Source organism: Tupaia chinensis, unplaced genomic scaffold (genome assembly GCF_000334495.1).
Source record: "Tupaia chinensis unplaced genomic scaffold, TupChi_1.0 Scaffold000290_1, whole genome shotgun sequence".
Taxonomy (NCBI): domain Eukaryota; kingdom Metazoa; phylum Chordata; class Mammalia; order Scandentia; family Tupaiidae; genus Tupaia; species Tupaia belangeri.
Genome location: NW_006159775.1, coordinates 1,768,992 through 1,783,572, shown reverse-complemented (window position 1 = coordinate 1,783,572; position 14,581 = coordinate 1,768,992). Strand labels below are relative to the sequence as shown.

At 40.3% G+C, this 14,581-nt stretch overlaps 1 protein-coding gene and 1 long non-coding RNA gene across 3 annotated transcripts in view; one reads left to right on the top strand and one right to left on the bottom strand.

The window, feature by feature from the left end:
- Nucleotides 1-14,581, top strand: part of MAPRE2 (microtubule associated protein RP/EB family member 2) — a 181,891-nt gene that overhangs the window by 37,403 nt on the left and 129,907 nt on the right. The gene's annotated exons all lie outside the window — the stretch shown is intronic.
- Nucleotides 1-14,581, bottom strand: part of LOC102488244 (uncharacterized) — a 64,174-nt gene that overhangs the window by 36,420 nt on the left and 13,173 nt on the right. Inside the window, exon 4 of one of the 2 annotated variants that reach the window (XR_001370500.2) lies at nt 10,388-10,543. The exons of the other annotated variant lie outside the window; for it this stretch is intronic. This is a non-coding gene — a long non-coding RNA (uncharacterized LOC102488244). The remainder of the gene's footprint in view (nt 1-10,387; nt 10,544-14,581) is intronic. 2 annotated transcript variants of the gene reach the window in all.

Below are 14,581 nucleotides of genomic sequence, written 5' to 3'. Positions count from 1 at the left end.
AGGACTGGACACACACACAGATCAGAAAGGGCCCTATAAGGCCCCTAGAAAACTTTGGGTTGTGTCCTGAAAGGGATGTTGAGAAGTAAACCCCTAGTTTTCTATCTCAGAGTGGTCATTCTAGCAGCTGTGAGAAGGAATAGATTGGAAGAGGCGAGGTTGGAAGTAGAGAAATCAGAGCAGTCAAAGTAGCAGACATTGGTTAATGTTTCTCAGAGACTGAGGCCTCATGGGAGGCCTGGGTTGATTACTGGTTCACCTTAAGAGTTGGACATGGTAACATGTGCCTGTGGTTCCAGCTCCTGGGAGGCTGAGACAAGAAGATCATGAAATAGTGAAAACCTGTCTTAAGAGGGAAAAAAAAAACCTAGAGACCAGGTGGAAGATGAGCTTCTGGCTATGGTGGTTAACAGGTGGGAAGACGGAAGTGGGTGTGTCTGAGTACAATTTAGGTGGCAAAATAAATAGGATTGAGTGAGAGAGAGGTCAAAGACTAACTCATTCACTCAACAAATATATATCAAGGGCTTGGTGTATGGTAAGCACTATTTCTGTGCCGAGAAGGAAAGTAAAGTGAAAGTGATATAGACTATAACTGAGGTCTTGCTATCTTATATAGAGGGAAGTAAGAGAGGAGTTTTTCCCAGAACTGCTTATTCCTTAAGAAACCCCTTTAGAGATACCGAAGTGAGACATGATCACCTGGAGACCCTGGAGTGTGGTGGGCTTCTTAGTGCTTCGTGGTGCAGTGCTGTGTTTGACAGATGGTGCCTGGGCATCTAGCATAAGTAAGTGGAGGGCTTGATGGTGTGATTTACTAGGATATGAAATGTAAGCATAAAGCTAAGAGTCACACACTCAGTACCGCACACGTTGAGTGTAGGGTGCTCATGATACCTAATGTATATAGGGGTTCGGGATTTGAACCATAAAGAGAAAGAGATGAAGTATAGTTTTGGGAATCCAGCATGTAAGTAGTAAGTCACATGTCTAGATAAAATAGCCCAGGAGTGTAGAATGAAGAAAAGGAGTCGAGAGTAGGAACTGGAAGAACGCCAATATTTAAGAGGTAGATACTTTTTTTCGGGGGGTGGAGGGGGGAGGTTTTTGCTATCAGGCACATGCGCTCGCCAGACAGACAGACAAAGATAGAGAGACAGAAAGTGAGAAATCACCCCCCCAGGGGGGATGGCCACGTCGCAATCCCTTCTCCTCCATTCTCCTCTTGGGATCTTAGGCAGGCACGCACCCATGCCCGGCATGAGTTTTAAGCCACTGGGTTCGGGACACGGACTGCAGTCGACTACATGGGACTCCAGAGACATAGCCATTATGGTAACTGCTGGTCCCTTTAAGAGGTAGATTAAGAAGAGCAATATACCATGTTCATAGCAACATTACTAAGAGTAGACAAAAGGTGGAAGCAGCTTAACTATCTACTGCCACATGAGTGGATAGACAAATGTGAACACATACAGTGGAACATTATTCAGACTTCAAAGGGAAGACTATTCTGACGCATGCTACACTATAAATAAACCTTGAAGGCATTATACTAAGTGAAATATGCCAACCCCAGAAAAAAAAAATACTATATAATTCTATTCGTATGCGGTACCTAGAATAGTCAAATTTACAGAGACAGAAAGTAGAGTGATGGTTACCCAAGGCTGAGGGGAAGGGGGACTTAGTGTCTCATGGGAATAGAATCAGTTTAGGAAAATGAAAAAGTTCTAGATGGGTGGGGGTGATAGTTGCACAATAAGGTGAATGTGCTTTATGCCACAGATCTACACACCTAAAAACTGGTTAAAATAATAAAAGTTTTATGATATGTGTTTTACCTCAACTAGAGAGCGTGTGAGAGAGATGTAGAGAGAAAGAGAGACTGAGAAGGATCAGCCAGAAACAGAGGAGAAAGATCAGTTGAGCATACTATCATGGAAGTCAAAGGAAATGGCACTGCAAGAATGAGCACAGGTAGACAAGTCCAAAGCTCCACAGAGGTTAAGTAAGATAGTGACTAAAATGTTCCTATTAATTTAGTAACAAAGAGGTCTTAGTGAGGATAATTCCAATGTATGATTAGAGTAGAAATCAGGTTATAAGAAGTTAAGGAGTAAGGGAGAACCTAGCAACTAGAGAAGACAGGCTTAGATCATGCTTAAGATATTTGGCTATAAAGAAGAGATGAGAAAGCAGAAACAGGAAGGGAGAAAAGGGTTGACTTAAGGTAGAAAAGACTTCTGCTGGGAAGGAGCCAGTAGAAAGGGTGTACAAAGGGTGTAGAGAGTCACAGACCAGGGCTTCGAGAAGGTAGAAGGCCAGGGCTAAAGAGCCACCTCTTCACTGTAGCAAGCAAGGAACAGAATAAGATGACTGCCCTTCAAGTAACTGCAGGTTCGGTGACTGGAAACTCTTGTCTAGTGGCTTCAATACCTTCTGAAAGGTCAGGGACAAGGTCTTCAGCTGACGGAGAGGAAGATACTGAGTCAGAAGTTGAAGGAAACTGAAGAGAACTGAAACTGGTTTATGAATAATGACAACACTAACTAGGGAAGCAAAGGATGATGTGGACGACTGAGAGGACTGGGGTTTGAAGGTCACAAAATTCATAGTTATGCTGGTTTTCTAGGCAGGTGATTCCCTTCCCCAAACACACACCTTCCAGCTGGGCTAAGCAGTCCAAATGAAGCTGCTGGACCGAGGCAGATGAAAACTTTACAACAGCTCTTCTTCAGAGAAGCAAGAATATTAATCACAAGGGCAATGTATTTATTTTAAAGTAGGTTAATGCTCTGCTCTTTCTTTAAAAATATTGGGAGAGTCAAAAAGCAGGGCTGAGAGTTCCTAATTAGTTCCTAGTTAGTTTGATATCAGTAAAAGGATAATAACTAACTCACAAGGCCCTCAGTTGACTAAATCAGCCTTAACAATTGATTCTACGACTTTGAGATAAAACTTTGAAGTATTTTAAGCAATTTGGTGTCACATCCCCCATTCACAAGCTTGTATTGCCTGTCACACTGGTGCTTGTAGGCCCAGAGGCAATATACTGAATTGCATGCAGAAATAAACCTGCTGACTGACTTGTTTTGTTTTGTTTTGTTTTTAAAGGTTTTCACCATAGGGTGCATGCACTCACCAGAAAGAAAGACAGAGACAGAGGGAGGGAAAGTGAGAAATCAACCCTGATGGGGAACAGTCACACTGCAATCCCTTCTCTATCCTCCTTTTGGGATTTTGGGCACACATGCATACAAGCTTGATTTGATTTTCAAGCTGCCAGGTCTGAGACTTGAACCGTGGTTCACTACCTCTGCTTCACCTGCTGATAGTTTTACACACCTTCAGCACATTGGACAACCCTACAGAGCTCTGCCTCTTGCATAGAGTACAAAGATTTGGCTAAGTACTATTCATTTTTGCTAGTGAAAATGTCACTAAAATTACTCTGAGGGTGACATATCTTATCCAAATTTTCTTTACAAGTGGGCTTTGGAATGTGGGAAACATGTTACTGATGTCTCAGAGGCTGGTGCCTGGCATGCTTCTATATGTGAGGTCCCTAATCAAGAAATGTGTTTCTTCTACCCCTACTTCACTTTCTGACTTGACTTTCCAGTCTGAGAGTCCCTAAAAATAACAACTCCTGACATCAAGTTGGCTATAGCCTAGGGATTCTGTCTCCAGTGAAGGTAACTATGGGGAGAAAGCAAGATCTGTAAACAGCCTGCAACAAAGATGCCCTCGCTTTTGCTTCTACCCAAAGTCTCTGTTTAATACTTGAACACTAGTCTTCACGTGTTCAAGGAGAAGAAACATGGGTGACTTCCGGGTACCAGGCATCCTGCTAGCAACATTACACATATTGTTTCGTTCATTCTTGTATGTCCATGTAGAACTTTTATACTGTTTACAAATGAGGATATTGAGTTTCAGAAGTGACTAACTTGTTCAAGGCATATAGCTAGAAAGTGATAGCTCCGAGATTGAGACCCAAGCAAGTGTGAATGCAGACTTGTTATCTCCACAAGCAGTATCACATTGTTGCAATTACCCAAGAAGCAGAAAACTTTTAGAACAGGCAACTGAATGAAAATTACTTTAATTCTGTGTGTGCCATTTGTTTGTTAAGACCTGATTATCTCCAAAGTTCTAGTCCTCCTCTCCTTTTCTCCCCCTCCCCTTCAGTTATGTCAGTTATACATTGTCCGTGAATGGAAATACAACCATTAGTATCAGAGAAGATATATACTTGGTCATTTGATTTAAATTACTCAAGAAATAAAAATGGAGGAGGAGGTCTTCAAAATGTTCATAGAAAATGCATATTATGAAAAAAATACTATTTTTGGGGGGGGGAGGAGGTTTTGGCTATAGGGCGCATGTGTTCATCAGAAAGACAGAGAGAAACAGAGAGAAAGTGAGAAATCACCCCCCAGGGGGAATGGCCACGCCACAATCCCTTCTCCTCCATTCTCCTCTCAGGATCCTGCGCACACACACACACACACACATGCCTAGCGTGAGTTTAAGCCACTGGGTCCGGGACTCAAACTGCAGCTGACTACATGGGAGTCCAGAGACATAACCATTATGCCAACTGCTGGTCTCAAAATTGCTATTTTTTTTATTTCACTTTGTCATGAGCAGTTTTCCAAGCTGCTACACACGCTCATGATTTTATTGGGTTGTTGGGAAAGTCACAACATATTTTTGAATAAAAAATGTAGAAAAATATGTCATGACTTCCAGATAACCTCATAGTTTTAATGGCTATAAAGTAGTCAGCAGACTGTGGACAGAGCTCACAGACCATGACTTATCCAGCTTGCAATTGTTTGCTGTGTGATGTGGAGACTATTTCAAAACAAACTTTGGTACGTGTTTCAACTCCTAGATCCTAACTGGTTAACTATCTCTGAGTAGTAGTCTCATACCTTTATGTTCCCACACTCCACATCCCCATGCACATGGTTTGTAATTATGCTATAAAATTCCTTATTGGATATTACCTCGGGTTTTTTTTTCTTTTTATTTAGATGTGTAATTTTTACTTTCCAAATATAATATTGTCAAGAACAATGGATGATGCATTCTATTTTTAATTATCCCCAGACATTAGGTATATAATACATGCTTTTTGAGTTCTATATTGCCTATATAAAAAAGGCTCAACATTACATTGCCTGTCTACTGGTACTGTGGATGACAATAAATAGTAGACTGTCAGCATCCCTTACCTCTAATATCATTCTGGATTTTAGAAAATGTGCATTGGTATATTCATCTCTGTTCTAAAGTTAGCCATGTTCAGGCTTCAAGAAAGCAGTTCCTGAGTCACAGATTATTAGGTTAATATCTAACTATAGTTGGGAACATGAATAGTTAAGGTCAAAACAAGCCTCCCAATGGATCAGATTCTAGGCTATGGGGCTTTTTTATACTAGCTAGATTCCCAATCCCACTTTGGACACTGACTTGTTATTCTGCTGATTTTTCAAAGCAATGACCTGGTTTAATTATATCTACTTGATAGTTACTCTATGGAATTACTCTATGTCTCTAACTTTATTTTTGCTCTTGGTAGGTGACATGTGTCAGACTCGTGTGAGGTAGTGCCACTCATGCAACATTCCTTTGGTTTAGGAGCTGGACTGAACCAGTAGCATCCTCTCCTGATGTTTGGCTTAGAGAAAATCTTAGCTTTCATGTGTGTGTGTGTGTGTGTGTGTGTGTGTGTGTGTGTCTGTGTGTGTTTCTTGCTTGCTATGTCAAAAATACTATGAATTCAGAGGTTGGAACACTATATAACATCATTGCATCCAGGCAGAGCAAACTAAGACTATATTGGTAACCTAGAATACGAAAAACCAACTATTCTTCTCTTCTGCTAAACAAATCCCCTGCAATACAAAATAAAAATTGATGGGGCCAGCTGATAGTGTAGTGACTACCACTGGACTCTCACATGGCTGACCACAGTTCAAGTCCTTTATCCGGTGGCTTGAAAACCATACCAGGAACATCTGCATATGTGCCAACCGAAAGTACTACATCCACTAAACTTCACGGTCCTGGGGCCAGCAAATGGAGTAATGGTTGGGGCACTGGACTCCCACATGGCCGACCACAGTTAGAGTCCCGGACCTGGTGGCTTGCTTTCTCACTTTCCCTCTCTCTCTTACTCTATCGTTCTCTGATCAAATTAAAATAAATAAATAAATAAATAAAGTTAAATAAAATAATTCTTTAAAAAATAGTTTTTTAAAAAAATTTCACTGCCCCACACCCATAAATAAATAAATAAAGTATATTACTATGGACAAGAAGCAGTCAGAAAGTACATAAGTTCTTGAAAATTAAAATGTAGTTATCAGGGCTAGCAGGTAGTATGGTGGTTAAAGCAGTGGACTCCCACATAGTGGACCATGGTTCCAGTCCCAGACCTGGTGGCTTTAAAATCATGCTGGGTACATGTGCATGTGTGCTCAAAATCCCAGGAGAACAGAGAAGAAGGGATTGCAGTGTAGCCATTCCCCCTAGGAAGTTGGGAGGTGACTTCTTACTTTCCTTCTCACAGTTTCTATCTCTCTCTGGCAACCACATGAGCCCTGTGGCAAAAACTTAAAAAGAAAAAAAAAAGCAGTTATTAAATTTAAAATTCAATAGAACTTATTGAGAGTAGCTAAAGAGTATTCTGGGATCAGGCTGGCCCTGTGTGCAGTGGTTAAGTGCTATCCATGGAAAGGCAGATCCCACATAGCCTTCTGTGATTTGAATCCTCACCCTTGTGGCTTGAAAAATATATTGGGCATTTATGTATGAGTGCCCCAAACCCTGATAAGGAGAAATGGAGGAAAAAGGATCGGGGTGTACTCACACCCCAAGTGGGGGTGCTTTCTCTTCTCACTTGCTTGCTCCCTCTCTGCTGAGTGCATGTTCGCACTGCCAATTAAAAAAATATTTTCCAATTATTAAAAAAATCTTAAAACAGTATCCTAGGGTATAAAGCAAAGGATGGAAAATATGTGAAATGTATTAGAGACAGACATGGAAGGGTGATCTAGAAGTTCCAACATTTGTTAAGAAAAGTATTTAAAAGAAAAAATCAACACATTAAAGAGAAAGAAAAGCAGCATTAAGACTCAGATTTAAGGAAGTCACTGAATGATGAGCAGAATAAGTCTAAAAACCCAGACTTAGACTCATCCTCATAAAACTCCAGAATCAAAAAACTCTTAGATCTGGGGACTGGGTCAGACAGATTACTCACAGGACAGTAGTCACCTGAATGGCACACACTTTAATCTGCAGTGCTAGAGTCTGCTCAGAGACCATGGGACCATGCTTTAAGTTCTGAGGGAGGTGATGGTGGAGCTGAAATTCTGTGCTTGGCCTACCTATCACTAAAGTCTGAGCAAGTAGATATTGTCTGACATGAAAGGCTTGAAAATTTTACCCCTCATGCCTCTCATAGAAATAACTTAAAGATGTACTCTAACAAAATAAAAAAGAGAAAGAAATAAAGGTGAGCATCTAAAAATTATGAAAGTAATAGAAAAATTCAATTATAGGAAATACCAGGAGGCCAAGGGTAATATCAAAACAACTGGCCCAAACTAGGTGGTAGGTTCCACAAAGAATGTCTTGGAAAAAAAAAAAAGATTCTGTTATATAAGTTTAGACCTAGAGCATGAGTATTTTTGATCTTAAGATGAGAGTATGTGTTTTATCTTTAAAAAAAAAAGTTTATAAAGCTCTAGGTAAACAAAAATTCACCAAGATTCAAGTTTAATCTTTAAGTACATGTGAAAACATCCATTTGACTTTGATGACTTTGATGTTTTCATTAAAATTCTCTTCTAAATGCAAGACCTAATGAGAGGATTATATTGCCTTCTCTGTGTAAAGTAATGCCACTTGATTCTGGAAATAATAAGAAATTATATAATAATAAGTGCTTTTTACGAGATTTTAAGCTTAGACACAAGTCCAGTCAAAACAGGGAAGACATCTATAGTCACAGAAAATAATGTATATGTGTTAATCATTTTTATAAAGGATATGTAATGGTACAAAGCACAAGTTGAAATCAGAGAAGGCTGAGAAAAAACACATAATGGGGCGTGAATAGGTACTGTTCATTAGAATGAGTCGATGAATAGAATTTTTAAACTGTTACTAAAAAGTTAACCACTAGAAGAACTAAAAACAATATTACCAATAAAACTGAGAAGGAAAGTAGAAAATAACAAAAAACAGGTTGAATTTCTTCCATAGTAGAAAATAGATGTTATGTTGATAAATCAAGAATAAAATATATCTGAATTTTTCAAGCTATAATTATAATTCCAGCAGTAGGTAAAGGCCATTAATGCTTGAAAATTGGTCTGGCATAAGGATAGTAAGAGATGCTTGCTTTTCATATCATATATTCTATTCCTTAGTTCCTTTAACATGTGCACATAACTTATAAAGTAAAAAATGGTTTACATATATAGAATAAGTTTAAAGGAAGAAGGAGACAGAGACAGACCCTTGGAAGTTACTTGTCTACATTTCAATATGAATCTGGTGACAATGAAGAGAAAGATTGAGAGAGGAAATTGGAGAATTAATAGGATTTGGTGGTTTTAAACAGGATGAGTTTTTAAAAAGAAAAAATAAAGCAGAGATGCACAATATGAAAGGACTTCAAAAATTTCATAGAAAACACATATTATGAAAAAAGTATGCATGGATCTCAAAAATATGTGTGCCAAAATAAACTCATATTGTAATTCCATTTTTTCCATGAACTTCTTGAAGTTTCTTCCTATTTTCAGACTCATTGAAGAGGTGATCTAACATCTAACCTGAAGCTACTCACAAAATGATACCCTAGACAACATAGTTATTTTTGTATTTATTGATGCCTTGCTGTTTCTTATTCAGTAGTATTTCTCCAGGATGGCTAAGAAGTTATAATATAACCATTTTATTCCTTAATATTTATAATATGGACAAATATTTATACTAGGAAAGTGATCACCCAAATATTTGGTTTTCATTTCATCCTAAATGTCAAACACAGTACATTAAAGAACTACCATAGGCCAAAGTAAAGCATAAATTAAGTAACATCATCTTGCTTCAAAATTTTCATACAAATATCAAAGCGGTGATCTTCAGCTTAACATTGTATGCTAGCTCTAGCAGATATCTTTTAATAACTGGACTTGCAGCAGTGGAAAAGTGCCCAGGTTTTATTACATTAGATGTTCTTAGAGCTCCAGTGCTATGGGTATTTACTGAGTTTTCACTGGGTTTCTGTCCTGTTCTGAAACCATGAACAGGGATTATAGAAATTTCATTATCTTGATCCTATTTTCTAAAGGTTTTTAAAGACCTAACTTGCAACCAGGAAGCATAGAGACCTTTTCCAACTGCTTCATAAGTTATGAACTCTGGGGAACAGCAGTTAGCATAATGGCTATGTCGCTGGACTCCCATGTAGTCAACTGCAGTTCAAGTCCTGGACCCGGTGGCTTAAACTCACACCGGGCGCATGTGCGTGCGTGCCCAAGATCCCAAGAGGAGAATGGAGGAGAAGGGATTGCAGCATGGCCATCCCCCCAGGAGGGTGATTTCTCGCTTTCTGTCTCTCTGTGTCTCTCTGTCTTTCTGGTGAGCGCACGCACCCTATAGCAAAAACCTCTCAAAAAAAAAAAAAAGTTATGAACTGTGTGTCCCTCTCCCTTTTATTCACACCTTGACATCATCCTTCACTTATAAAGTATCCTCTGTAATTATTTGCTGAAAGCCTTTTGGCTATAAATACTTTTTTCTTTTTTTTCAGACTGAAGTAGAACAAAGCACTTTATACAAATAAACACACTTCTGCTAACTTTATCACTTGCTCTTCTTTAGCTAATGGAAGCAAGAATCCCAAAATTAATAAAATTAAATCACTTAACCTCCATTTCCTGTTTTGGAGAGAATTATAATCATATAACAAACCATACAAAAAACTAGCCTCTCACATTTGCCTATTGATAATCAATTTAGTATCCTCCTTTATGCTGCAGACAGCAGGACAGCAACATCTCTCTGCAGTAGGGCACTGTCTTTTGCCAGATAGAACGAATGTGAAGAAGCCCCAAGGGAATTGACAGGTTCTCTTTTGGTTTATTGTTGGTTTTTCTCTCCATGTTGTCAATGGCTACCGTGATGAATTAAAGGATGAATGTAAATTATTCTTTTGCATGGAAGAGGGGGAGATGGGAAAAGGAAAGATAAAATTGGAAATGTGATATGGGTTAGCTATAAATCTCAGAGTGGCAAAATTGGGAAACATTACAGGGTTGTTCTTACAGCTTTTTGGTGAAATGCAGCTTCTTACCTTGATTAGTACTGCAGAGCCGTATCTCGTGTCCTTTAGAGTGTTTGTACAATGCATGACATCAGCATGGGTTTGCAGCTGTTTCATAACTGCTGTGAAGCATACTGGCTCTGCTCCAGGACACTGTGTCCAAACTTCAGGAAGTCTTCTCAAGTGCTGTGAATGTGGGAGGAGCCCACGTGGGGAATGATTTACTTCACCCGGAGTTGAGTGTTTTGCATGCAGAATGAGAGGGTGCTGTTCAGCTGGGTGTGTCCAAATGAAAGTGACAGGCCAAAGAAACTCTTTTTTGAAACTTGTCATCCAGTCTCAGAACGTACCCTCTGCAGAATTTGGAATGCTCTATCCATCAGTAGGAAATAGCAACACCACATATAAATCTTCATTTCCTCTAACCAATAATTCCCTACTAATTTTTAAAGTTTATTTCTTCCATGAGGAGGGAGGGACACTCTAATGGGGTTCTCATACCATGATCCACCCCAGCCTCAGCCAGCCCAGATTGCAGGAACACTTGAACACCCAGCATGGACAGAGAGGCCTCAGGATGTTAACCCTGGACCTTCCTTCCCACAGAGAGTTGTATTGCTGCTGGGCCACCTTCTGGCCCTCCCTATGACTTTTTAAGCTGATAGTTTAATTCACTGAAACCATCATGATTCTAACTTCAGTGGTGTATTCTGATTATAGTCAAAGCAAAGATGAAATGGTGATCAAGGCTTCTCACCTCATCCTGAAAGGAGAGGGGCTCTCAGGAGGTAGCCACTCAGATACTGTTATGAATACGTGAATATACTCATGATTCATTTAACTAAATTGCTATCCTCTTCCTAGATTTATAAAGAAGCAAGCGGAAGTCATTTTCAAATCATAACTATGGTCCTAGCACTCCCACTGAACACAGCCCAATACAGTAATTGGATGGAAGAGTCTATTTCTATGAGAGCATTTGTGAAGGATTCAAATTAGAAGAGTTTACAGTATTCTTCGTTTACCACATAGAGAGAAGCCTTTGCTTACACCCAAACCAGGAGGCAGAACTAACATTCCACGTTAAGAGGTAACCAAATTAAACCCCATTCTCACTATACATTGTGGGGGATAAGTTTGTAAAGGTAGATTGTATAGCTCCGTAGGTACCACAAATAAGGATTAGGGATTTTTACCTTGAAAGTGATGGGGAACCACTGAAGACTTTTAAGAAAGAAAGGAGGGCAGACAGAGCTAGCGGTGAAACGTCAGATTTATTGAGAAGTGAGTGTCAGAAAGTAAAGAAACCTCTCCAGAAAGATTCGTGAGAAAGGTATAAGGCATATGGATGTCTGAAGAAGGGTGTGAGGAGTGGGAGAGGGAAGGGAGGGTCATATGTGGTCCCATTGTGAAATGGACAGGGTGTGGTGACCAAATCAGAGAGAGAAGGAGGGAGGAAAAGGGTTCCGAGGATTCAAAACTGAGCACTGCTTATGAGTTCTGCACAAGCAGATCTGGAATGGGAGCCAAATAGGGGAGAAGCTTCCTTGTTAAATGCACTGTTGTCGTGTCCAAACCAATGGCGCCAACCTCACTTCTGCTTCTGCCTCTGGTCTGCTTATTCAGTCAGTGAGAGAATGCAGTGATGACTACAGACACCACAACACAGGCCCACATTTTTACAAGGTGCTTCTAGAAACCTGAATGGAGACTCGGTTTTTGGCAACTTTCCCCCAGGCACAGTCAGCAGAAGAGGCCCATACTTTTCTGCTGATGTTTCTGTCACTACCACATGGGGTCAGGTTTGTTCTTCCTCCCTCCCCAAGAGTATTTCTACCTTCTGCAGAAAAACTGGTATAACCCTAAACCCTTCACCTACCTCTCCACCCTGCTGTGTGGTGACTTAGAGGGCCTCTGTAGGGCTTTGGCATCTCCCAGAATTCCACATATAAAGCAGAGGACAGGTTCTCTCTTGCCAATTCCTAGGCTGACTTTGAGTGTGACTGGGATAGAAGAGAGGGCAGGTCCTTTTCCTCAGGGACACTTGGCAGTTCCTAACAATCTCCAACCAGGTACATAGTCTTACTTACAGCTTATGGCATGAACTTGTGGTTCTGAGTTTTTGTAAGGATCTTAAGCTTTTGATACTTGAAAATCAAACTTTTGAGATGCTCTAACTTTTCTTCTTCTTCAGATTATTTTCTTTGCCATAGGTTTACAAGTTTATTTTGAAGCTCAATACCAGGGCCCTTATTCTTTCCTTCTTCTCTTGTATTCCTGCTTTAACAACCTTATGCCAAAAAAATAGGGAGTAAGTAGGTAGAACAGGGTGTGTGTGGCAGCCTGTATTTTCCGAAGTTAGCTACCCCAATTTCTCCCCTCCCATATGATTTTCTTTCAGTGTGAAATCAACATTTCTCCCATTTAAGCTACTGGTGGGGGTGACATCGCTTCCTCTTGAATCTGGGTGGAACTCCATGCTGCCTTGACTAGCTAAGTATGATGGAAGTGAGGTTCTGTGACTTCTAAGACTAGATTTAGAAACTACTATGCCCTCCTGCCTGCTCTTTTGGGGTGTTTGTACTCTAAACCTAGCTGTCATGCTGTGAGGGAACCCAAGCCACATGGAGAAACCTTGTACAGGCGTTCCAACCAGAGCCCCAACTGAGGGCTCAACTAAATGGCAACGTCAGCCACCAGTTGTAAGACTGAGGAACCCTTCGAGATGACTTCAGTAGCTAGCCACTTCTGTCTACAGTTGCATGAAAGCTGTGAGAGCCACCTAGCCAATTACCATAATGAAAAGAGAGAATAATAAAATAATCGTTTTAACCCAGCCACCTTTGGAGTGACTCACTATGAAGCAATGGAGAACCAACAGGCTGTTGTTGTTATCTATTATGTTACTACCTCAAAACTTACTAGCTTGAAACAACCAATTTGACCATCTCATGGTTTTGTGGATCAGGCATTCAGGAAGGTAGTGGTCAGGCAATTTGTCTCTGATCTGTATGTCCATTTAGTATCAGTTGTGGCAGCTGGAGCTGGAGCATGCTTCTTCAGTCACATCTTTGAAGCCTGTGCACTCTGTATATTCTCTCCCTCTCTTTTTCCTCCCTTCTCCGCCATGTCTGGAGCTCTCCACCCAACTTTTACTGTCCACAGCATGATTGCCCTAGGGTAGTCAAACTTCTCACTAGGCAGCTGACTTCCAAGAGAAAAAGGCAGAAGCCACCAGTCATTGTAGGATCTAGGCCAAGAACAGGTTGGCATCATTTCTACCAAAATCTACTGATCACAGAGATTCAAAGGAAGAGAAGTAAATCCAGCCTTTTGAAAGTAAGAGTGACAAAAATTTATGGTCACAGGGGATGAGGCAGGAACTTTTGTTTATATCTCAAAACATTACCTTGGAAGTATTTTTTTTTTATGTTACCAGAGGGCATGTGTGCTTGCCAGAGAAAGAGAGAGAGCACCTCCAATATTGTATAGTCACACCATAATCCTTTTGCCTCTATTCTCCATCCCATCAGGATTTGAGGCATGCATACCCACACACCCACCGTGTTTTGTTCATACTGACAGACTAGGATTCGAACAGTAGTTAGCCATGTGGGATCTAGTTCCCCGTGCACAGGATTTAACAACTGCCCTATAAAGTCAGCCAATGTGTAAATTTTTTTCTTTATACTTTTTTTTTTCCTTAGGTTTCTGCCATAGGGCACATGTGCTCACCAGAGAAAGAAAGAAAGAGACAGTGAGCAGCAAAGTGAGAAATCACCCCCTTAGAGGGAATGGTGAATGACTCTGTAGTCTCTTCTCCTCCATTCTCCTCCTGGAATTTGGGATACATACACACACACATACACTCATTGTGATTTTCAAGATGCCAGGTCCCAGACTTGAACCATGGTCGGTCATGTGGGAGTCCAGCACCTTAACCACCATGCCACCTACCGCCCTCCCCCTCTTGTAAATCTTATTACCCTTATTTTATGGATGAAGAGTTTGAGGCTATGAGAAGTTAAATAATTTAGACAAGGTTACACAACTTGTAAGTACCAGCATCTGGATTCACATCTAAGAATGAATTAATTTAAACCATGAACTCTTTTTGCTTTGCTACTCTTTTCTTTTGTGCAAAATATAGTAAATATAACATTTACACTGTGTTTTCTTTCACCTCCCTCCTTTATGAGAGAGATAAACAAAGAGGAGAGAGAA